At 38.0% G+C, this 23,485-nt stretch overlaps 16 non-coding genes across 16 annotated transcripts; all 16 read right to left on the bottom strand.

Moving 5' to 3' along the window:
• Nucleotides 1-79: 79 nt before the first annotated feature.
• TRNAK-CUU (transfer RNA lysine (anticodon CUU)) lies at nt 80-152 on the bottom strand. Its single transcript has one exon. It is a non-coding gene; the product is annotated as a tRNA-Lys (tRNA).
• Nucleotides 153-1,286: 1,134 nt separating this feature from the next.
• TRNAK-CUU (transfer RNA lysine (anticodon CUU)) lies at nt 1,287-1,359 on the bottom strand. The gene has a single exon. It is a non-coding gene; the product is annotated as a tRNA-Lys (tRNA).
• A 1,134-nt stretch (nt 1,360-2,493) lies between these two features.
• Nucleotides 2,494-2,566, bottom strand: TRNAK-CUU (transfer RNA lysine (anticodon CUU)). Its single transcript has one exon. It is a non-coding gene; the product is annotated as a tRNA-Lys (tRNA).
• A 1,134-nt stretch (nt 2,567-3,700) lies between these two features.
• On the bottom strand, nt 3,701-3,773 carry TRNAK-CUU (transfer RNA lysine (anticodon CUU)). The gene has a single exon. It is a non-coding gene; the product is annotated as a tRNA-Lys (tRNA).
• A 1,134-nt stretch (nt 3,774-4,907) lies between these two features.
• Nucleotides 4,908-4,980, bottom strand: TRNAK-CUU (transfer RNA lysine (anticodon CUU)). The gene has a single exon. It is a non-coding gene; the product is annotated as a tRNA-Lys (tRNA).
• Nucleotides 4,981-6,114: 1,134 nt separating this feature from the next.
• On the bottom strand, nt 6,115-6,187 carry TRNAK-CUU (transfer RNA lysine (anticodon CUU)). Its single transcript has one exon. It is a non-coding gene; the product is annotated as a tRNA-Lys (tRNA).
• Nucleotides 6,188-7,321: 1,134 nt separating this feature from the next.
• On the bottom strand, nt 7,322-7,394 carry TRNAK-CUU (transfer RNA lysine (anticodon CUU)). The gene has a single exon. It is a non-coding gene; the product is annotated as a tRNA-Lys (tRNA).
• A 1,134-nt stretch (nt 7,395-8,528) lies between these two features.
• Nucleotides 8,529-8,601, bottom strand: TRNAK-CUU (transfer RNA lysine (anticodon CUU)). Its single transcript has one exon. It is a non-coding gene; the product is annotated as a tRNA-Lys (tRNA).
• Nucleotides 8,602-10,493: 1,892 nt separating this feature from the next.
• Nucleotides 10,494-10,566, bottom strand: TRNAK-CUU (transfer RNA lysine (anticodon CUU)). Its single transcript has one exon. It is a non-coding gene; the product is annotated as a tRNA-Lys (tRNA).
• Nucleotides 10,567-12,907: 2,341 nt separating this feature from the next.
• Nucleotides 12,908-12,980, bottom strand: TRNAK-CUU (transfer RNA lysine (anticodon CUU)). The gene has a single exon. It is a non-coding gene; the product is annotated as a tRNA-Lys (tRNA).
• A 1,134-nt stretch (nt 12,981-14,114) lies between these two features.
• TRNAK-CUU (transfer RNA lysine (anticodon CUU)) lies at nt 14,115-14,187 on the bottom strand. Its single transcript has one exon. It is a non-coding gene; the product is annotated as a tRNA-Lys (tRNA).
• Nucleotides 14,188-15,321: 1,134 nt separating this feature from the next.
• Nucleotides 15,322-15,394, bottom strand: TRNAK-CUU (transfer RNA lysine (anticodon CUU)). The gene has a single exon. It is a non-coding gene; the product is annotated as a tRNA-Lys (tRNA).
• A 1,134-nt stretch (nt 15,395-16,528) lies between these two features.
• TRNAK-CUU (transfer RNA lysine (anticodon CUU)) lies at nt 16,529-16,601 on the bottom strand. Its single transcript has one exon. It is a non-coding gene; the product is annotated as a tRNA-Lys (tRNA).
• Nucleotides 16,602-17,735: 1,134 nt separating this feature from the next.
• On the bottom strand, nt 17,736-17,808 carry TRNAK-CUU (transfer RNA lysine (anticodon CUU)). The gene has a single exon. It is a non-coding gene; the product is annotated as a tRNA-Lys (tRNA).
• Nucleotides 17,809-20,458: 2,650 nt separating this feature from the next.
• TRNAK-CUU (transfer RNA lysine (anticodon CUU)) lies at nt 20,459-20,531 on the bottom strand. Its single transcript has one exon. It is a non-coding gene; the product is annotated as a tRNA-Lys (tRNA).
• Nucleotides 20,532-21,665: 1,134 nt separating this feature from the next.
• On the bottom strand, nt 21,666-21,738 carry TRNAK-CUU (transfer RNA lysine (anticodon CUU)). The gene has a single exon. It is a non-coding gene; the product is annotated as a tRNA-Lys (tRNA).
• Between the last annotated feature and the right edge of the window lie 1,747 nt (nt 21,739-23,485).

Genomic DNA, 23,485 nt, shown 5'->3' with positions numbered 1-23,485 from the left:
ATGATTCCCTAGGCCAAACGTAAGCACCTTCCTTCTTTTTTTATTTTTTTCAATAAAGGAGACATAAAATTACATATCTCGCCCAACGTGGGGCTCGAACCCACGACCCTGAGATTAAGAGTCTCATGCTCTACCGACTGAGCTAGCCGGGCTGATTCCTACATGCATTATGCTCTGACTTCGGATGCAAAGGGTGGATGGAGAGAGCTTGCAAAGCTCTCTATCTTGGTTTAACTATTTAATATAATATATAAATTTACCTTCTTAAACAAGAGAAAAATCAGATCACTTTACCCTATAGAACTCACCCTGTAATGAAAAGTCTTCAAGTCTGCATTCCGAGAGAGCTTTGCGGAAGCAAAGGGTGGACAGAGGGAAAGAGGGAACTCGCAAAGCTCTCTATCTTAATGTATGATATAAAATTTACCTTCTTAAACAAGAGAAAAATCATATCACTTTACCCTATAAGATTCAAGCAATCCACCCTGTAATGAAACGTCTCCAGGTTGGCATTCCTAGACTCGTAAAACAATCAGAAACAGTGAAGGATATAATGGGCCATAGTAGCTCTTGTTCCACAGTGAGATCTAGTTTTTATTTTAATCCCTTAGTTTCTGTCCAGGTGATAAGATTTGAAAATCTCCCCTTTTTGGATCATAACGAGAAGTCTCCAAGTCTGCATTTCTAGAGTCGTAAAACAATTAGAAATGGTGAAGGAAATGATGGGCCATAGTAGCTCTTGTCTGACAGTGGGGTTTAATTTAGATTGTATTCAGTTAGACTGTGTCCAGTAACATGTGATTAGCATTGAAAACCTACCCCTTTTGGATTGTTTCATTTCTCCTGGCCTGATGGTGAAAGAGATCATAGACCCTAGTTGCTTATGTTGGAAGGTGAGATTTAGCTCCACTGAACCATATAAAGTTGCCTTCTTAAACAATGGCTTCATTGCTCTTATGGAAATAATATGACTTAATTCCTTATATTCTAAGGTAGCATTTTGTTAACATGTTCCCCTGCTAGGTTGTGTCCACTGGTTTATGGTTAGATTTGAAAATGTCCCTCTACTAAAATGTTTTGTAAGAATTCCTCAATCGTCTTACAACAATTAAATTGCTTGACACACTTTTCCAAAGAACTACACTCCTGTTTCTTCACCTTCTATGTTTTTCAAATATACAATCTGCTCTAATATATGGTGACTTTTATGATTCCCTAGGCCAAACGTAAGCACCTTCCTTCTTTTTTTATTTTTTTCAATAAAGGAGACATAAAATTACATATCTCGCCCAACGTGGGGCTCGAACCCACGACCCTGAGATTAAGAGTCTCATGCTCTACCGACTGAGCTAGCCGGGCTGATTCCTACATGCATTATGCTCTGACTTCGGATGCAAAGGGTGGATGGAGAGAGCTTGCAAAGCTCTCTATCTTGGTTTAACTATTTAATATAATATATAAATTTACCTTCTTAAACAAGAGAAAAATCAGATCACTTTACCCTATAGAACTCACCCTGTAATGAAAAGTCTTCAAGTCTGCATTCCGAGAGAGCTTTGCGGAAGCAAAGGGTGGACAGAGGGAAAGGGGGAACTCGCAAAGCTCTCTATCTTAATGTATGATATAAAATTTACCTTCTTAAACAAGAGAAAAATCATATCACTTTACCCTATAAGATTCAAGCAATCCACCCTGTAATGAAACGTCTCCAGGTTGGCATTCCTAGACTCGTAAAACAATCAGAAACAGTGAAGGATATAATGGGCCATAGTAGCTCTTGTTCCACAGTGAGATCTAGTTTTTATTTTAATCCCTTAGTTTCTGTCCAGGTGATAAGATTTGAAAATCTCCCCTTTTTGGATCATAACGAGAAGTCTCCAAGTCTGCATTTCTAGAGTCGTAAAACAATTAGAAATGGTGAAGGAAATGATGGGCCATAGTAGCTCTTGTCTGACAGTGGGGTTTAATTTAGATTGTATTCAGTTAGACTGTGTCCAGTAACATGTGATTAGCATTGAAAACCTACCCCTTTTGGATTGTTTCATTTCTCCTGGCCTGATGGTGAAAGAGATCATAGACCCTAGTTGCTTATGTTGGAAGGTGAGATTTAGCTCCACTGAACCATTTAAAGTTGCCTTCTTAAACAATGGCTTCATTGCTCTTATGGAAATAATATGACTTAATTCCTTATATTCTAAGGTAGCATTTTGTTAACATGTTCCCCTGCTAGGTTGTGTCCACTGGTTTATGGTTAGATTTGAAAATCTCCCTCTACTAAAATGTTTTGTAAGAATTCCTCAATCGTCTTACAACAATTAAATTGCTTGACACACTTTTCCAAAGAACTACACTCCTGTTTCTTCACCTTCTATGTTTTTCAAATATACAATCTGCTCTAATATATGGTGACTTTTATGATTCCCTAGGCCAAACGTAAGCACCTTCCTTCTTTTTTTATTTTTTTCAATAAAGGAGACATAAAATTACATCTCTCGCCCAACGTGGGGCTCGAACCCACGACCCTGAGATTAAGAGTCTCATGCTCTACCGACTGAGCTAGCCGGGCTGATTCCTACATGCATTATGCTCTGACTTCGGATGCAAAGGGTGGATGGAGAGAGCTTGCAAAGCTCTCTATCTTGGTTTAACTATTTAATATAATATATAAATTTACCTTCTTAAACAAGAGAAAAATCAGATCACTTTACCCTATAGAACTCACCCTGTAATGAAAAGTCTTCAAGTCTGCATTCCGAGAGAGCTTTGCGGAAGCAAAGGGTGGACAGAGGGAAAGAGGGAACTCGCAAAGCTCTCTATCTTAATGTATGATATAAAATTTACCTTCTTAAACAAGAGAAAAATCATATCACTTTACCCTATAAGATTCAAGCAATCCACCCTGTAATGAAAAGTCTCCAGGTTGGCATTCCTAGACTCGTAAAACAATCAGAAACAGTGAAGGATATAATGGGCCATAGTAGCTCTTGTTCCACAGTGAGATCTAGTTTTGATTTTAATCCCTTAGTTTCTGTCCATGTGATAAGATTTGAAAATCTCCCCTTTTTGGATCATAACGAGAAGTATCCAAGTCTGCATTTCTAGAGTCGTAAAACAATTAGAAATGGTGAAGGAAATGATGGGCCATAGTAGCTCTTGTCTGACAGTGGGGTTTAATTTAGATTGTATTCAGTTAGACTGTGTCCAGTAACATGTGATTAGCATTGAAAACCTACCCCTTTTGGATTGTTTCATTTCTCCTGGCCTGATGGTGAAAGAGATCATAGACCCTAGTTGCTTATGTTGGAAGGTGAGATTTAGCTCCACTGAACCATATAAAGTTGCCTTCTTAAACAATGGCTTCATTGCTCTTATGGAAATAATATGACTTAATTCCTTATATTCTAAGGTAGCATTTTGTTAACATGTTCCCCTGCTAGGTTGTGTCCACTGGTTTATGGTTAGATTTGAAAATCTCCCTCTACTAAAATGTTTTGTAAGAATTCCTCAATCGTCTTACAACAATTAAATTGCTTGACACACTTTTCCAAAGAACTACACTCCTGTTTCTTCACCTTCTATGTTTTTCAAATATACAATCTGCTCTAATATATGGTGACTTTTATGATTCCCTAGGCCAAACGTAAGCACCTTCCTTCTTTTTTTATTTTTTTCAATAAAGGAGACATAAAATTACATCTCTCGCCCAACGTGGGGCTCGAACCCACGACCCTGAGATTAAGAGTCTCATGCTCTACCGACTGAGCTAGCCGGGCTGATTCCTACATGCATTATGCTCTGACTTCGGATGCAAAGGGTGGATGGAGAGAGCTTGCAAAGCTCTCTATCTTGGTTTAACTATTTAATATAATATATAAATTTACCTTCTTAAACAAGAGAAAAATCAGATCACTTTACCCTATAGAACTCACCCTGTAATGAAAAGTCTTCAAGTCTGCATTCCGAGAGAGCTTTGCGGAAGCAAAGGGTGGACAGAGGGAAAGAGGGAACTCGCAAAGCTCTCTATCTTAATGTATGATATAAAATTTACCTTCTTAAACAAGAGAAAAATCATATCACTTTACCCTATAAGATTCAAGCAATCCACCCTGTAATGAAAAGTCTCCAGGTTGGCATTCCTAGACTCGTAAAACAATCAGAAACAGTGAAGGATATAATGGGCCATAGTAGCTCTTGTTCCACAGTGAGATCTAGTTTTGATTTTAATCCCTTAGTTTCTGTCCATGTGATAAGATTTGAAAATCTCCCCTTTTTGGATCATAACGAGAAGTATCCAAGTCTGCATTTCTAGAGTCGTAAAACAATTAGAAATGGTGAAGGAAATGATGGGCCATAGTAGCTCTTGTCTGACAGTGGGGTTTAATTTAGATTGTATTCAGTTAGACTGTGTCCAGTAACATGTGATTAGCATTGAAAACCTACCCCTTTTGGATTGTTTCATTTCTCCTGGCCTGATGGTGAAAGAGATCATAGACCCTAGTTGCTTATGTTGGAAGGTGAGATTTAGCTCCACTGAACCATATAAAGTTGCCTTCTTAAACAATGGCTTCATTGCTCTTATGGAAATAATATGACTTAATTCCTTATATTCTAAGGTAGCATTTTGTTAACATGTTCCCCTGCTAGGTTGTGTCCACTGGTTTATGGTTAGATTTGAAAATCTCCCTCTACTAAAATGTTTTGTAAGAATTCCTCAATCGTCTTACAACAATTAAATTGCTTGACACACTTTTCCAAAGAACTACACTCCTGTTTCTTCACCTTCTATGTTTTTCAAATATACAATCTGCTCTAATATATGGTGACTTTTATGATTCCCTAGGCCAAACGTAAGCACCTTCCTTCTTTTTTTATTTTTTTCAATAAAGGAGACATAAAATTACATCTCTCGCCCAACGTGGGGCTCGAACCCACGACCCTGAGATTAAGAGTCTCATGCTCTACCGACTGAGCTAGCCGGGCTGATTCCTACATGCATTATGCTCTGACTTCGGATGCAAAGGGTGGATGGAGAGAGCTTGCAAAGCTCTCTATCTTGGTTTAACTATTTAATATAATATATAAATTTACCTTCTTAAACAAGAGAAAAATCAGATCACTTTACCCTATAGAACTCACCCTGTAATGAAAAGTCTTCAAGTCTGCATTCCGAGAGAGCTTTGCGGAAGCAAAGGGTGGACAGAGGGAAAGAGGGAACTCGCAAAGCTCTCTATCTTAATGTATGATATAAAATTTACCTTCTTAAACAAGAGAAAAATCATATCACTTTACCCTATAAGATTCAAGCAATCCACCCTGTAATGAAAAGTCTCCAGGTTGGCATTCCTAGACTCGTAAAACAATCAGAAACAGTGAAGGATATAATGGGCCATAGTAGCTCTTGTTCCACAGTGAGATCTAGTTTTGATTTTAATCCCTTAGTTTCTGTCCAGGTGATAAGATTTGAAAAACTCCCCTTTTTGGATCATAACGAGAAGTCTCCAAGTCTGCATTTCTAGAGTCGTAAAACAATTAGAAATGGTGAAGGAAATGATGGGCCATAGTAGCTCTTGTCTGACAGTGGGGTTTAATTTAGATTGTATTCAGTTAGACTGTGTCCAGTAACATGTGATTAGCATTGAAAACCTACCCCTTTTGGATTGTTTCATTTCTCCTGGCCTGATGGTGAAAGAGATCATAGACCCTAGTTGCTTATGTTGGAAGGTGAGATTTAGCTCCACTGAAACATATAAAGTTGCATTCTTAAACAATGGCTTCATTGCTCTTATGGAAATAATATGACTTAATTCCTTATATTCTAAGGTAGCATTTTGTTAACATGTGCCCCTGCTAGGTTGTGTCCACTGGTTTATGGTTAGATTTGAAAATGTCCCTCTACTAAAATGTTTTGTAAGAATTCCTCAATCGTCTTACAACAATTAAATTGCTTGACACACTTTTCCAAAGAACTACACTCCTGTTTCTTCACCTTCTATGTTTTTCAAATATACAATCTGCTCTAATATATGGTGACTTTTATGATTCCCTAGGCCAAACGTAAGCACCTTCCTTCTTTTTTTATTTTTTTCAATAAAGGAGACATAAAATTACATATCTCGCCCAACGTGGGGCTCGAACCCACGACCCTGAGATTAAGAGTCTCATGCTCTACCGACTGAGCTAGCCGGGCTGATTCCTACATGCATTATGCTCTGACTTCGGATGCAAAGGGTGGATGGAGAGAGCTTGCAAAGCTCTCTATCTTGGTTTAACTATTTAATATAATATATAAATTTACCTTCTTAAACAAGAGAAAAATCAGATCACTTTACCCTATAGAACTCACCCTGTAATGAAAAGTCTTCAAGTCTGCATTCCGAGAGAGCTTTGCGGAAGCAAAGGGTGGACAGAGGGAAAGAGGGAACTCGCAAAGCTCTCTATCTTAATGTATGATATAAAATTTACCTTCTTAAACAAGAGAAAAATCATATCACTTTACCCTATAAGATTCAAGCAATCCACCCTGTAATGAAACGTCTCAAGGTTGGCATTCCTAGACTCGTAAAACAATCAGAAACAGTGAAGGATATAATGGGCCATAGTAGCTCTTGTTCCACAGTGAGATCTAGTTTTGATTTTAATCCCTTAGTTTCTGTCCAGGTGATAAGATTTGAAAATCTCCCCTTTTTGGATCATAACGAGAAGTCTCCAAGTCTGCATTTCTAGAGTCGTAAAACAATTAGAAATGGTGAAGGAAATGATGGGCCATAGTAGCTCTTGTCTGACAGTGGGGTTTAATTTAGATTGTATTCAGTTAGACTGTGTCCAGTAACATGTGATTAGCATTGAAAACCTACCCCTTTTGGATTGTTTCATTTCTCCTGGCCTGATGGTGAAAGAGATCATAGACCCTAGTTGCTTATGTTGGAAGGTGAGATTTAGCTCCACTGAACCATATAAAGTTGCATTCTTAAACAATGGCTTCATTGCTCTTATGGAAATAATATGACTTAATTCCTTATATTCTAAGGTAGCATTTTGTTAACATGTTCCCCTGCTAGGTTGTGTCCACTGGTTTATGGTTAGATTTGAAAATCTCCCTCTACTAAAATATTTTGTAAGAATTCCTCAATCGTCTTACAACAATTAAATTGCTTGACACACTTTTCCAAAGAACTACACTCCTGTTTCTTCACCTTCTATGTTTTTCAAATATACAATCTGCTCTAATATATGGTGACTTTTATGATTCCCTAGGCCAAACGTAAGCACCTTCCTTCTTTTTTTATTTTTTTCAATAAAGGAGACATAAAATTACATATCTCGCCCAACGTGGGGCTCGAACCCACGACCCTGAGATTAAGAGTCTCATGCTCTACCGACTGAGCTAGCCGGGCTGATTCCTACATGCATTATGCTCTGACTTCGGATGCAAAGGGTGGATGGAGAGAGCTTGCAAAGCTCTCTATCTTGGTTTAACTATTTAATATAATATATAAATTTACCTTCTTAAACAAGAGAAAAATCAGATCACTTTACCCTATAGAACTCACCCTGTAATGAAAAGTCTTCAAGTCTGCATTCCGAGAGAGCTTTGCGGAAGCAAAGGGTGGACAGAGGGAAAGAGGGAACTCGCAAAGCTCTCTATCTTAATGTATGATATAAAATTTACCTTCTTAAACAAGAGAAAAATCATATCACTTTACCCTATAAGATTCAAGCAATCCACCCTGTAATGAAACGTCTCAAGGTTGGCATTCCTAGACTCATAAAACAATCAGAAACAGTGAAGGATATAATGGGCCATAGTAGCTCTTGTTCCACAGTGAGATCTAGTTTTGATTTTAATCCCTTAGTTTCTGTCCAGGTGATAAGATTTGAAAATCTCCCCTTTTTGGATCATAACGAGAAGTCTCCAAGTCTGCATTTCTAGAGTCGTAAAACAATTAGAAATGGTGAAGGAAATGATGGGCCATAGTAGCTCTTGTCTGACAGTGGGGTTTAATTTAGATTGTATTCAGTTAGACTGTGTCCAGTAACATGTGATTAGCATTGAAAACCTACCCCTTTTGGATTGTTTCATTTCTCCTGGCCTGATGGTGAAAGAGATCATAGACCCTAGTTGCTTATGTTGGAAGGTGAGATTTAGCTCCACTGAACCATATAAAGTTGCATTCTTAAACAATGGCTTCATTGCTCTTATGGAAATAATATGACTTAATTCCTTATATTCTAAGGTAGCATTTTGTTAACATGTTCCCCTGCTAGGTTGTGTCCACTGGTTTATGGTTAGATTTGAAAATCTCCCTCTACTAAAATGTTTTGTAAGAATTCCTCAATCGTCTTACAACAATTAAATAGCTTGACACACTTTTCCAAAGAACTACACTCCTGTTTCTTCACCTTCTATGTTTTTCAAATATACAATCTGCTCTAATATATGGTGACTTTTATGATTCCCTAGGCCAAACGTAAGCACCTTCCTTCTTTTTTTATTTTTTTCAATAAAGGAGACATAAAATTACATATCTCGCCCAACGTGGGGCTCGAACCCACGACCCTGAGATTAAGAGTCTCATGCTCTACCGACTGAGCTAGCCGGGCTGATTCCTACATGCATTATGCTCTGACTTCGGATGCAAAGGGTGGATGGAGAGAGCTTGCAAAGCTCTCTATCTTGGTTTAACTATTTAATATAATATATAAATTTACCTTCTTAAACAAGAGAAAAATCAGATCACTTTACCCTATAGAACTCACCCTGTAATGAAAAGTCTTCAAGTCTGCATTCCGAGAGAGCTTTGCGGAAGCAAAGGGTGGACAGAGGGAAAGAGGGAACTCGCAAAGCTCTCTATCTTAATGTATGATATAAAATTTACCTTCTTAAACAAGAGAAAAATCATATCACTTTACCCTATAAGATTCAAGCAATCCACCCTGTAATGAAACGTCTCAAGGTTGGCATTCCTAGACTCATAAAACAATCAGAAACAGTGAAGGATATAATGGGCCATAGTAGCTCTTGTTCCACAGTGAGATCTAGTTTTGATTTTAATCCCTTAGTTTCTGTCCAGGTGATAAGATTTGAAAATCTCCCCTTTTTGGATCATAACGAGAAGTCTCCAAGTCTGCATTTCTAGAGTCGTAAAACAATTAGAAATGGTGAAGGAAATGATGGGCCATAGTAGCTCTTGTCTGACAGTGGGGTTTAATTTAGATTGTATTCAGTTAGACTGTGTCCAGTAACATGTGATTAGCATTGAAAACCTACCCCTTTTGGATTGTTTCATTTCTCCTGGCCTGATGGTGAAAGAGATCATAAACCCTAGTTGCTTATGTTGGAAGGTGAGATTTAGCTCCACTGAACCATATAAAGTTGCCTTCTTAAACAATGGCGTCATTGCTCTTATGGAAATAATATGACTTAATTCCTTATATTCTAAGGTAGCAATTTGTTAACACATCTCGCCCAACGTGGGGCTCGAACCCACGACCCTGAGATTAAGAGTATAATTCACCCTGTAATGAAAAGTCTTCAAGTCTGCATTCCGAGAGAGCTTTGCGGAAGCAAAGGGTGGACAGAGGGAAAGAGGGAACTCGCAAAGCTCTCTATCTTAATGTATGATATAAAATTTACCTTCTTAAACAAGAGAAAAATCATATCACTGTACCCTATAAGATTCAAGCAATCCAACCTGTAATGAAACGTCTCCAGGTTGGCATTCCTAGACTCGTAAAACAATCAGAAACAGTGAAGGATATAATGGGCCATAGTAGCTCTTGTTCCACAGTGAGATCTAGTTTTGATTTTAATCCCTTAGTTTCTGTCCAGGTGATAAGATTTGAAAATCTCCCCTTTTTGGATCATAACGAGAAGTCTCCAAGTCTGCATTTCTAGAGTCGTAAAACAATTAGAAATGGTGAAGGAAATGATGGGCCATAGTAGCTCTTGTCTGACAGTGGGGTTTAATTTAGATTGTATTCAGTTAGACTGTGTCCAGTAACATGTGATTAGCATTGAAAACCTACCCCTTTTGGATTGTTTCATTTCTCCTGGCCTGATGGTGAAAGAGATCATAGACCCTAGTTGCTTATGTTGGAAGGTGAGATTTAGCTCCACTGAACCATATAAAGTTGCCTTCTTAAACAATGGCTTCATTGCTCTTATGGAAATAATATGACTTAATTCCTTATATTCTAAGGTAGCATTTTGTTAACATGTTCCCCTGCTAGGTTGTGTCCACTGGTTTATGGTTAGATTTGAAAATGTCCCTCTACTAAAATGTTTTGTAAGAATTCCTCAATCGTCTTACAACAATTAAATTGCTTGACACACTTTTCCAAAGAACTACACTCCTGTTTCTTCACCTTCTATGTTTTTCAAATATACAATCTGCTCTAATATATGGTGACTTTTATGATTCCCTAGGCCAAACGTAAGCACCTTCCTTCTTTTTTTATTTTTTTCAATAAAGGAGACATAAAATTACATATCTCGCCCAACGTGGGGCTCGAACCCACGACCCTGAGATTAAGAGTCTCATGCTCTACCGACTGAGCTAGCCGGGCTGATTCCTACATGCATTATGCTCTGACTTCGGATGCAAAGGGTGGATGGAGAGAGCTTGCAAAGCTCTCTATCTTGGTTTAACTATTTAATATAATATATAAATTTACCTTCTTAAACAAGAGAAAAATCAGATCACTTTACCCTATAGAACTCACCCTGTAATGAAAAGTCTTCAAGTCTGCATTCCGAGAGAGCTTTGCGGAAGCAAAGGGTGGACAGAGGGAAAGAGGGAACTCGCAAAGCTCTCTATCTTAATGTATGATATAAAATTTACCTTCTTAAACAAGAGAAAAATCATATCACTTTACCCTATAAGATTCAAGCAATCCACCCTGTAATGAAACGTCTCCAGGTTGGCATTCCTAGACTCGTAAAACAATCAGAAACAGTGAAGGATATAATGGGCCATAGTAGCTCTTGTTCCACAGTGAGATCTAGTTTTGATTTTAATCCCTTAGTTTCTGTCCAGGTGATAAGATTTGAAAATCTCCCCTTTTTGGATCATAACGAGAAGTCTCCAAGTCTGCATTTCTAGAGTCGTAAAACAATTAGAAATGGTGAAGGAAATGATGGGCCATAGTAGCTCTTGTCTGACAGTGGGGTTTAATTTAGATTGTATTCAGTTAGACTGTGTCCAGTAACATGTGATTAGCATTGAAAACCTACCCCTTTTGGATTGTTTCATTTCTCCTGGCCTGATGGTGAAAGAGATCATAGACCCTAGTTGCTTATGTTGGAAGGTGAGATTTAGCTCCACTGAACCATATAAAGTTGCATTCTTAAACAATGGCTTCATTGCTCTTATGGAAATAATATGACTTAATTCCTTATATTCTAAGGTAGCATTTTGTTAACATGTTCCCCTGCTAGGTTGTGTCCACTGGTTTATGGTTAGATTTGAAAATCTCCCTCTACTAAAATGTTTTGTAAGAATTCCTCAATCGTCTTACAACAATTAAATTGCTTGACACACTTTTCCAAAGAACTACACTCCTGTTTCTTCACCTTCTATGTTTTTCAAATATACAATCTGCTCTAATATATGGTGACTTTTATGATTCCCTAGGCCAAACGTAAGCACCTTCCTTCTTTTTTTATTTTTTTCAATAAAGGAGACATAAAATTACATATCTCGCGCAACGTGGGGCTCGAACCCACGACCCTGAGATTAAGAGTCTCATGCTCTACCGACTGAGCTAGCCGGGCTGATTCCTACATGCATTATGCTCTGACTTCGGATGCAAAGGGTGGATGGAGAGAGCTTGCAAAGCTCTCTATCTTGGTTTAACTATTTAATATAATATATAAATTTACCTTCTTAAACAAGAGAAAAATCAGATCACTTTACCCTATAGAACTCACCCTGTAATGAAAAGTCTTCAAGTCTGCATTCCGAGAGAGCTTTGCGGAAGCAAAGGGTGGACAGAGGGAAAGAGGGAACTCGCAAAGCTCTCTATCTTAATGTATGATATAAAATTTACCTTCTTAAACAAGAGAAAAATCATATCACTTTACCCTATAAGATTCAAGCAATCCACCCTGTAATGAAACGTCTCAAGGTTGGCATTCCTAGACTCGTAAAACAATCAGAAACAGTGAAGGATATAATGGGCCATAGTAGCTCTTGTTCCACAGTGAGATCTAGTTTTGATTTTAATCCCTTAGTTTCTGTCCAGGTGATAAGATTTGAAAATCTCCCCTTTTTGGATCATAACGAGAAGTCTCCAAGTCTGCATTTCTAGAGTCGTAAAACAATTAGAAATGGTGAAGGAAATGATGGGCCATAGTAGCTCTTGTCTGACAGTGGGGTTTAATTTAGATTGTATTCAGTTAGACTGTGTCCAGTAACATGTGATTAGCATTGAAAACCTACCCCTTTTGGATTGTTTCATTTCTCCTGGCCTGATGGTGAAAGAGATCATAGACCCTAGTTGCTTATGTTGGAAGGTGAGATTTAGCTCCACTGAACCATATAAAGTTGCATTCTTAAACAATGGCTTCATTGCTCTTATGGAAATAATATGACTTAATTCCTTATATTCTAAGGTAGCATTTTGTTAACATGTTCCCCTGCTAGGTTGTGTCCACTGGTTTATGGTTAGATTTGAAAATGTCCCTCTACTAAAATGTTTTGTAAGAATTCCTCAATCGTCTTACAACAATTAAATTGCTTGACACACTTTTCCAAAGAACTACACTCCTGTTTCTTCACCTTCTATGTTTTTCAAATATACAATCTGCTCTAATATATGGTGACTTTTATGATTCCCTAGGCCAAACGTAAGCACCTTCCTTCTTTTTTTATTTTTTTCAATAAAGGAGACATAAAATTACATATCTCGCCCAACGTGGGGCTCGAACCCACGACCCTGAGATTAAGAGTCTCATGCTCTACCGACTGAGCTAGCCGGGCTGATTCCTACATGCATTATGCTCTGACTTCGGATGCAAAGGGTGGATGGAGAGAGCTTGCAAAGCTCTCTATCTTGGTTTAACTATTTAATATAATATATAAATTTACCTTCTTAAACAAGAGAAAAATCAGATCACTTTACCCTATAGAACTCACCCTGTAATGAAAAGTCTTCAAGTCTGCATTCCGAGAGAGCTTTGCGGAAGCAAAGGGTGGACAGAGGGAAAGAGGGAACTCGCAAAGCTCTCTATCTTAATGTATGATATAAAATTTACCTTCTTAAACAAGAGAAAAATCATATCACTTTACCCTATAAGATTCAAGCAATCCACCCTGTAATGAAACGTCTCCAGGTTGGCATTCCTAGACTCGTAAAACAATCAGAAACAGTGAAGGATATAATGGGCCATAGTAGCTCTTGTTCCACAGTGAGATCTAGTTTTGATTTTAATCCCTTAGTTTCTGTCCAGGTGATAAGATTTGAAAATCTCCCCTTTTTGGATCATAACGAGAAGTCTCCAAGTCTGCATTTCTAGAGTCGTAAAACAATTAGAAATGGTGAAGGAAATGATGGGCCATAGTAGCTCTTGTCTGACAGTGGGGTTTAATTTAGATTGTATTCAGTTAGACTGTGTCCAGTAACATGTGATTAGCATTGAAAACCTACCCCTTTTGGATTGTTTCATTTCTCCTGGCCTGATGGTGAAAGAGATCATAGACCCTAGTTGCTTATGTTGGAAGGTGAGATTTAGCTCCACTGAACCATATAAAGTTGCATTCTTAAACAATGGCTTCATTGCTCTTATGGAAATAATATGACTTAATTCCTTATATTCTAAGGTAGCATTTTGTTAACATGTTCCCCTGCTAGGTTGTGTCCACTGGTTTATGGTTAGATTTGAAAATCTCCCTCTACTAAAATGTTTTGTAAGAATTCCTCAATCGTCTTACAACAATTAAATTGCTTGACACACTTTTCCAAAGAACTACACTCCTGTTTCTTCACCTTCTATGTTTTTCAAATATACAATCTGCTCTAATATATGGTGACTTTTATGATTCCCTAGGCCAAACGTAAGCACCTTCCTTCTTTTTTTATTTTTTTCAATAAAGGAGACATAAAATTACATATCTCGCCCAACGTGGGGCTCGAACCCACGACCCTGAGATTAAGAGTCTCATGCTCTACCGACTGAGCTAGCCGGGCTGATTCCTACATGCATTATGCTCTGACTTCGGATGCAAAGGGTGGATGGAGAGAGCTTGCAAAGCTCTCTATCTTGGTTTAACTATTTAATATAATATATAAATTTACCTTCTTAAACAAGAGAAAAATCAGATCACTTTACCCTATAGAACTCACCCTGTAATGAAAAGTCTTCAAGTCTGCATTCCGAGAGAGCTTTGCGGAAGCAAAGGGTGGACAGAGGGAAAGAGGGAACTCGCAAAGCTCTCTATCTTAATGTATGATATAAAATTTACCTTCTTAAACAAGAGAAAAATCATATCACTTTACCCTATAAGATTCAAGCAATCCACCCTGTAATGAAACGTCTCAAGGTTGGCATTCCTAGACTCGTAAAACAATCAGAAACAGTGAAGGATATAATGGGCCATAGTAGCTCTTGTTCCACAGTGAGATCTAGTTTTGATTTTAATCCCTTAGTTTCTGTCCAGGTGATAAGATTTGAAAATCTCCCCTTTTTGGATCATAACGAGAAGTCTCCAAGTCTGCATTTCTAGAGTCGTAAAACAATTAGAAATGGTGAAGGAAATGATGGGCCATAGTAGCTCTTGTCTGACAGTGGGGTTTAATTTAGATTGTATTCAGTTAGACTGTGTCCAGTAACATGTGATTAGCTTTGAAAACCTACCCCTTTTGGATTGTTTCATTTCTCCTGGCCTGATGGTGAAAGAGATCATAGACCCTAGTTGCTTATGTTGGAAGGTGAGATTTAGCTCCACTGAACCATATAAAGTTGCATTCTTAAACAATGGCTTCATTGCTCTTATGGAAATAATATGACTTAATTCCTTATATTCTAAGGTAGCATTTTGTTAACATGTTCCCCTGCTAGGTTGTGTCCACTGGTTTATGGTTAGATTTGAAAATCTCCCTCTACTAAAATGTTTTGTAAGAATTCCTCAATCGTCTTACAACAATTAAATTGCTTGACACACTTTTCCAAAGAACTACACTCCTGTTTCTTCACCTTCTATGTTTTTCAAATATACAATCTGCTCTAATATATGGTGACTTTTATGATTCCCTAGGCCAAACGTAAGCACCTTCCTTCTTTTTTTATTTTTTTCAATAAAGGAGACATAAAATTACATATCTCGCCCAACGTGGGGCTCGAACCCACGACCCTGAGATTAAGAGTCTCATGCTCTACCGACTGAGCTAGCCGGGCTGATTCCTACATGCATTATGCTCTGACTTCGGATGCAAAGGGTGGATGGAGAGAGCTTGCAAAGCTCTCTATCTTGGTTTAACTATTTAATATAATATATAAATTTACCTTCTTAAACAAGAGAAAAATCAGATCACTTTACCCTATAGAACTCACCCTGTAATGAAAAGTCTTCAAGTCTGCATTCCGAGAGAGCTTTGCGGAAGCAAAGGGTGGACAGAGGGAAAGAGGGAACTCGCAAAGCTCTCTATCTTAATGTATGATATAAAATTTACCTTCTTAAACAAGAGAAAAATCATATCACTTTACCCTATAAGATTCAAGCAATCCACCCTGTAATGAAACGTCTCAAGGTTGGCATTCCTAGACTCATAAAACAATCAGAAACAGTGAAGGATATAATGGGCCATAGTAGCTCTTGTTCCACAGTGAGATCTAGTTTTGATTTTAATCCCTTAGTTTCTGTCCAGGTGATAAGATTTGAAAATCTCCCCTTTTTGGATCATAACGAGAAGTCTCCAAGTCTGCATTTCTAGAGTCGTAAAACAATTAGAAATGGTGAAGGAAATGATGGGCCATAGTAGCTCTTGTCTGACAGTGGTGTTTAATTTAGATTGTATTCAGTTAGACTGTGTCCAGTAACATGTGATTAGCATTGAAAACCTACCCCTTTTGGATTGTTTCATTTCTCCTGGCCTGATGGTGAAAGAGATCATAGACCCTAGTTGCTTATGTTGGAAGGTGAGATTTAGCTCCACTGAACCATATAAAGTTGCATTCTTAAACAATGGCTTCATTGCTCTTATGGAAATAATATGACTTAATTCCTTATATTCTAAGGTAGCATTTTGTTAACATGTTCCCCTGCTAGGTTGTGTCCACTGGTTTATGGTTAGATTTGAAAATCTCCCTCTACTAAAATGTTTTGTAAGAATTCCTCAATCGTCTTACAACAATTAAATTGCTTGACACACTTTTCCAAAGAACTACACTCCTGTTTCTTCACCTTCTATGTTTTTCAAATATACAATCTGCTCTAATATATGGTGACTTTTATGATTCCCTAGGCCAAACGTAAGCACCTTCCTTCTTTTTTTATTTTTTTCAATAAAGGAGACATAAAATTACATATCTCGCCCAACGTGGGGCTCGAACCCACGACCCTGAGATTAAGAGTCTCATGCTCTACCGACTGAGCTAGCCGGGCTGATTCCTACATGCATTATGCTCTGACTTCGGATGCAAAGGGTGGATGGAGAGAGCTTGCAAAGCTCTCTATCTTGGTTTAACTATTTAATATAATATATAAATTTACCTTCTTAAACAAGAGAAAAATCAGATCACTTTACCCTATAGAACTCACCCTGTAATGAAAAGTCTTCAAGTCTGCATTCCGAGAGAGCTTTGCGGAAGCAAAGGGTGGACAGAGGGAAAGAGGGAACTCGCAAAGCTCTCTATCTTAATGTATGATATAAAATTTACCTTCTTAAACAAGAGAAAAATCATATCACTTTACCCTGTAAGATTCAAGCAATCCACCCTGTAATGAAACGTCTCAAGGTTGGCATTCCTAGACTCATAAAACAATCAGAAACAGTGAAGGATATAATGGGCCATAGTAGCTCTTGTTCCACAGTGAGATCTAGTTTTGATTTTAATCCCTTAGTTTCTGTCCAGGTGATAAGATTTGAAAATCTCCCCTTTTTGGATCATAACGAGAAGTCTCCAAGTCTGCATTTCTAGAGTCGTAAAACAATTAGAAATGGTGAAGGAAATGATGGGCCATAGTAGCTCTTGTCTGACAGTGGGGTTTAATTTAGATTGTATTCAGTTAGACTGTGTCCAGTAACATGTGATTAGCATTGAAAACCTACCCCTTTTGGATTGTTTCATTTCTCCTGGCCTGATGGTGAAAGAGATCATAGACCCTAGTTGCTTATGTTGGAAGGTGAGATTTAGCTCCACTGAACCATATAAAGTTGCATTCTTAAACAATGGCTTCATTGCTCTTATGGAAATAATATGACTTAATTCCTTATATTCTAAGGTAGCATTTTGTTAACATGTTCCCCTGCTAGGTTGTGTCCACTGGTTTATGGTTAGATTTGAAAATCTCCCTCTACTAAAATGTTTTGTAAGAATTCCTCAATCGTCTTACCACAATTAAATTGCTTGACACACTTTTCCAAAGAACTACACTCCTGTTTCTTCACCTTCTATGTTTTTCAAATATACAATCTGCTCTAATATATGGTGACTTTTATGATTCCCTAGGCCAAACGTAAGCACCTTCCTTCTTTTTTTATTTTTTTCAATAAAGGAGACATAAAATTACATATCTCGCCCAACGTGGGGCTCGAACCCACGACCCTGAGATTAAGAGTCTCATGCTCTACCGACTGAGCTAGCCGGGCTGATTCCTACATGCATTATGCTCTGACTTCGGATGCAAAGGGTGGATGGAGAGAGCTTGCAAAGCTCTCTATCTTGGTTTAACTATTTAATATAATATATAAATTTACCTTCTTAAACAAGAGAAAAATCAGATCACTTTACCCTATAGAACTCACCCTGTAATGAAAAGTCTTCAAGTCTGCATTCCGAGAGAGCTTTGCGGAAGCAAAGGGTGGACAGAGGGAAAGAGGGAACTCGCAAAGCTCTCTATCTTAATGTATGATATAAAATTTACCTTCTTAAACAAGAGAAAAATCATATCACTTTACCCTATAAGATTCAAGCAATCCACCCTGTAATGAAACGTCTCCAGGTTGGCATTCCTAGACTCGTAAAACAATCAGAAACAGTGAAGGATATAATGGGCCATAGTAGCTCTTGTTCCACAGTGAGATCTAGTTTTGATTTTAATCCCTTAGTTTCTGTCCAGGTGATAAGATTTGAAAATCTCCCCTTTTTGGATCATAACGAGAAGTCTCCAAGTCTGCATTTCTAGAGTCGTAAAACAATTAGAAATGGTGAAGGAAATGATGGGCCATAGTAGCTCTTGTCTGACAGTGGGGTTTAATTTAGATTGTATTCAGTTAGACTGTGTCCAGTAACATGTGATTAGCATTGAAAACCTACCCCTTTTGGATTGTTTCATTTCTCCTGGCCTGATGGTGAAAGAGATCATAGACCCTAGTTGCTTATGTTGGAAGGTGAGATTTAGCTCCACTGAACCATATAAAGTTGCCTTCTTAAACAATGGCTTCATTGCTCTTATGGAAATAATATGACTTAATTCCTTATATTCTAAGGTAGCAATTTGTTAACACATCTCGCCCAACGTGGGGCTCGAACCCACGACCCTGAGATTAAGAGTATAATTCACCCTGTAATGAAAAGTCTTCAAGTCTGCATTCCGAGAGAGCTTTGCGGAAGCAAAGGGTGGACAGAGGGAAAGAGGGAACTCGCAAAGCTCTCTTTCTTAATGTATGATATAAAATTTACCTTCTTAAACAAGAGAAAAATCATATCACTTTACCCTATAAGATTCAAGCAATCCAACCTGTAATGAAACGTCTCCAGGTTGGCATTCCTAGACTCGTAAAACAATCAGAAACAGTGAAGGATATAATGGGCCATAGTAGCTCTTGTTCCACAGTGAGATCTAGTTTTGATTTTAATCCCTTAGTTTCTGTCCAGGTGATAAGATTTGAAAAACTCCCCTTTTTGGATCATAACGAGAAGTCTCCAAGTCTGCATTTCTAGAGTCGTAAAACAATTAGAAATGGTGAAGGAAATGATGGGCCATAGTAGCTCTTGTCTGACAGTGGGGTTTAATTTAGATTGTATTCAGTTAGACTGTGTCCAGTAACATGTAAATAGCATTGAAAACCTACCCCTTTTGGATTGTTTCATTTCTCCTGGCCTGATGGTGAAAGAGATCATAGACCCTAGTTGCTTATGTTGGAAGGTGAGATTTAGCTCCACTGAAACATATAAAGTTGCCTTCTTAAACAATGGCTTCATTGCTCTTATGGAAATAATATGACTTAATTCCTTATATTCTAAGGTAGCAATTTGTTAACACATCTCGCCCAACGTGGGGCTCGAACCCACGACCCTGAGATTAAGAGTATAATTCACCCTGTAATGAAAAGTCTTCAAGTCTGCATTCCGAGAGAGCTTTGCGGAAGCAAAGGGTGGACAGAGGGAAAGAGGGAACTCGCAAAGCTCTCTTTCTTAATGTATGATATAAAATTTACCTTCTTAAACAAGAGAAAAATCATATCACTTTACCCTATAAGATTCAAGCAATCCAACCTGTAATGAAACGTCTCCAGGTTGGCATTCCTAGACTCGTAAAACAATCAGAAACAGTGAAGGATATAATGGGCCATAGTAGCTCTTGTTCCACAGTGAGATCTAGTTTTGATTTTAATCCCTTAGTTTCTGTCCAGGTGATAATATTTGAAAAACTCCCCTTTTTGGATCATAACGAGAAGTCTCCAAGTCTGCATTTCTAGAGTCGTAAAACAATTAGAAATGGTGAAGGAAATGATGGGCCATAGTAGCTCTTGTGTGACAGTGGGGTTTAATTTAGATTGTATTCAGTTAGACTGTGTCCAGTAACATGTGATTAGCATTGAAAACCTACCCCTTTTGGATTGTTTCATTTCTCCTGGCCTGATGGTGAAAGAGATCATAGACCCTAGTTGCTTATGTTGGAAGGTGAGATTTAGCTCCACTGAACCATATAAAGTTGACTTCTTAAACAATGGCTTCATTGCTCTTATGGAAATAATATGACTTAATTCCTTATATTCTAAGGTAGCATTTTGTTAACATGTTCCCCTGCTAGGTTGTGTCCACTGGTTTATGGTTAGATTTGAAAATCTCCCTCTACTAAAATGTTTTGTAAGAATTCCTCAATCGTCTTACAACAATTAAATTGCTTGACACACTTTTCCAAAGAACTACACTCCTGTTTCTTCACCTTCTATGTTTTTCAAATATACAATCTGCTCTAATATATGGTGACTTTTATGATTCCCTAGGCCAAACGTAAGCACCTTCCTTCTTTTTTTATTTTTTTCAATAAAGGAGACATAAAATTACATATCTCGCCCAACGTGGGGCTCGAACCCACGACCCTGAGATTAAGAGTCTCATGCTCTACCGACTGAGCTAGCCGGGCTGATTCCTACATGCATTATGCTCTGACTTCGGATGCAAAGGGTGGATGGAGAGAGCTTGCAAAGCTCTCTATCTTGGTTTAACTATTTAATATAATATATAAATTTACCTTCTTAAACAAGAGAAAAATCAGATCACTTTACCCTATAGAACTCACCCTGTAATGAAAAGTCTTCAAGTCTGCATTCCGAGAGAGCTTTGCGGAAGCAAAGGGTGGACAGAGGGAAAGAGGGAACTCGCAAAGCTCTCTATCTTAATGTATGATATAAAATTTACCTTCTTAAACAAGAGAAAAATCATATCACTTTACCCTATAAGATTCAAGCAATCCACCCTGTAATGAAAAGTCTCCAGGTTGGCATTCCTAGACTCGTAAAACAATCAGAAACAGTGAAGGATATAATGGGCCATAGTAGCTCTTGTTCCACAGTGAGATCTAGTTTTGATTTTAATCCCTTAGTTTCTGTCCAGGTGATAAGATTTGAAAATCTCCCCTTTTTGGATCATAACGAGAAGTATCCAAGTCTGCATTTCTAGAGCCGTAAAACAATTAGAAATGGTGAAGGAAATGATGGGCCATAGTAGCTCTTGTCTGACAGTGGGGTTTAATTTAGATTGTATTCAGTTAGACTGTGTCCAGTAACATGTGATTAGCATTGAAAACCTACCCCTTTTGGATTGTTTCATTTCTCCTGGCCTGATGGTGAAAGAGATCATAGACCCTAGTTGCTTATGTTGGAAGGTGAGATTTAGCTCCACTGAACCATATAAAGTTGCCTTCTTAAACAATGGCTTCATTGCTCTTATGGAAATAATATGACTTAATTCCTTATATTCTAAGGTAGCATTTTGTTAACATGTTCCCCTGCTAGGTTGTGTCCACTGGTTTATGGTTAGATTTGAAAATCTCCCTCTACTAAAATGTTTTGTAAGAATTCCTCAATCGTCTTACAACAATTAAATAGCTTGACACACTTTTCCAAAGAACTACACTCCTGTTTCTTCACCTTCTATGTTTTTCAAATATACAATCTGCTCTAATATATGGTGACTTTTATGATTCCCTAGGCCAAACGTAAGCACCTTCCTTCTTTTTTTATTTTTTTCAATAAAGGAGACATAAAATTACATATCTCGCCCAACGTGGGGCTCGAACCCACGACCCTGAGATTAAGAGTCTCATGCTCTACCGACTGAGCTAGCCGGGCTGATTCCTACATGCATTATGCTCTGACTTCGGATGCAAAGGGTGGATGGAGAGAGCTTGCAAAGCTCTCTATCTTGGTTTAACTATTTAATATAATATATAAATTTACCTTCTTAAACAAGAGAAAAATCAGATCACTTTACCCTATAGAACTCACCCTGTAATGAAAAGTCTTCAAGTCTGCATTCCGAGAGAGCTTTGCGGAAGCAAAGGGTGGACAGAGGGAAAGAGGGAACTCGCAAAGCTCTCTATCTTAATGTATGATATAAAATTTACCTTCTTAAACAAGAGAAAAATCATATCACTTTACCCAATTAGATTCAAGCAATCCACCCTGTAATGAAACGTCTCCAGGTTGGCATTCCTAGACTCGTAAAACAATCAGAAACAGTGAAGGATATAATGGGCCATAGTAGCTCTTGTTCCACAGTGAGATCTAGTTTTGATTTTAATCCCTTAGTTTCTGTCCAGGTGATAAGATTTGAAAATCTCCCCTTTTTGGATCATAACGAGAAGTCTCCAAGTCTGCATTTCTAGAGTCGTAAAACAATTAGAAATGGTGAAGGAAATGATGGGCCATAGTAGCTCTTGTCTGACAGTGGGGTTTAATTTAGATTGTATTCAGTTAGACTGTGTCCAGTAACATGTGATTAGCATTGAAAACCTACCCCTTTTGGATTGTTTCATTTCTCCTGGCCTGATGGTGAAAGAGATCATAGACCCTAGTTGCTTATGTTGGAAGGTGAGATTTAGCTCCACTGAACCATATAAAGTTGCCTTCTTAAACAATGGCTTCATTGCTCTTATGGAAATAATATGACTTAATTCCTTATGTTTTAAGGTAGCAATTTGTTAACACATCTCGCCCAACGTGGGGCTCGAACCCACGACCCTGAGATTAAGAGTATAATTCACCCTGTAATGAAAAGTCTTCAAGTCTGCATTCCGAGAGAGCTTTGCGGAAGCAAAGGGTGGACAGAGGGAAAGAGGGAACTCGCAAAGCTCTCTATCTTAATGTATGATATAAAATTTACCTTCTTAAACAAGAGAAAAATCATATCACTGTACCCTATAAGATTCAAGCAATCCAACCTGTAATGAAACGTCTCCAGGTTGGCATTCCTAGACTCGTAAAACAATCAGAAACAGTGAAGGATATAATGGGCCATAGTAGCTCTTGTTCCACAGTGAGATCTAGTTTTGATTTTAATCCCTTAGTTTCTGTCCAGGTGATAAGATTTGAAAAACTCCCCTTTTTGGATCATAACGAGAAGTCTCCAAGTCTGCATTTCTAGAGTTGTAAAACAATTAGAAATGGTGAAGGAAATGATGGGCCATAGTAGCTCTTGTCTGACAGTGGGGTTTAATTTAGATTGTATTCAGTTAGACTGTGTCCAGTAACATGTGATTAGCATTGAAAACCTACCCCTTTTGGATTGTTTCATTTCTCCTGGCCTGATGGTGAAAGAGATCATAGACCCTAGTTGCTTATGTTGGAAGGTGAGATTTAGCTCCACTGAAACATATAAAGTTTCATTCTTAAACAATGGCTTCATTGCTCTTATGGAAATAATATGACTTAATGCCTTATATTCTAAGGTAGCATTTTGTTAACATGTTCCCCTGCTAGGTTGTGTCCACTGGTTTATGGTTAGATTTGAAAATGTCCCTCTACTAAAATGTTTTGTAAGAATTCCTCAATCGTCTTACAACAATTAAATTGCTTGACACACTTTTCCAAAGAACTA

Source organism: Pelobates fuscus, chromosome 2 (genome assembly GCF_036172605.1).
Source record: "Pelobates fuscus isolate aPelFus1 chromosome 2, aPelFus1.pri, whole genome shotgun sequence".
Classification (NCBI taxonomy): Eukaryota; Metazoa; Chordata; class Amphibia; order Anura; family Pelobatidae; genus Pelobates; species Pelobates fuscus.
This window is presented reverse-complemented; position numbering and strand designations above follow the sequence as displayed.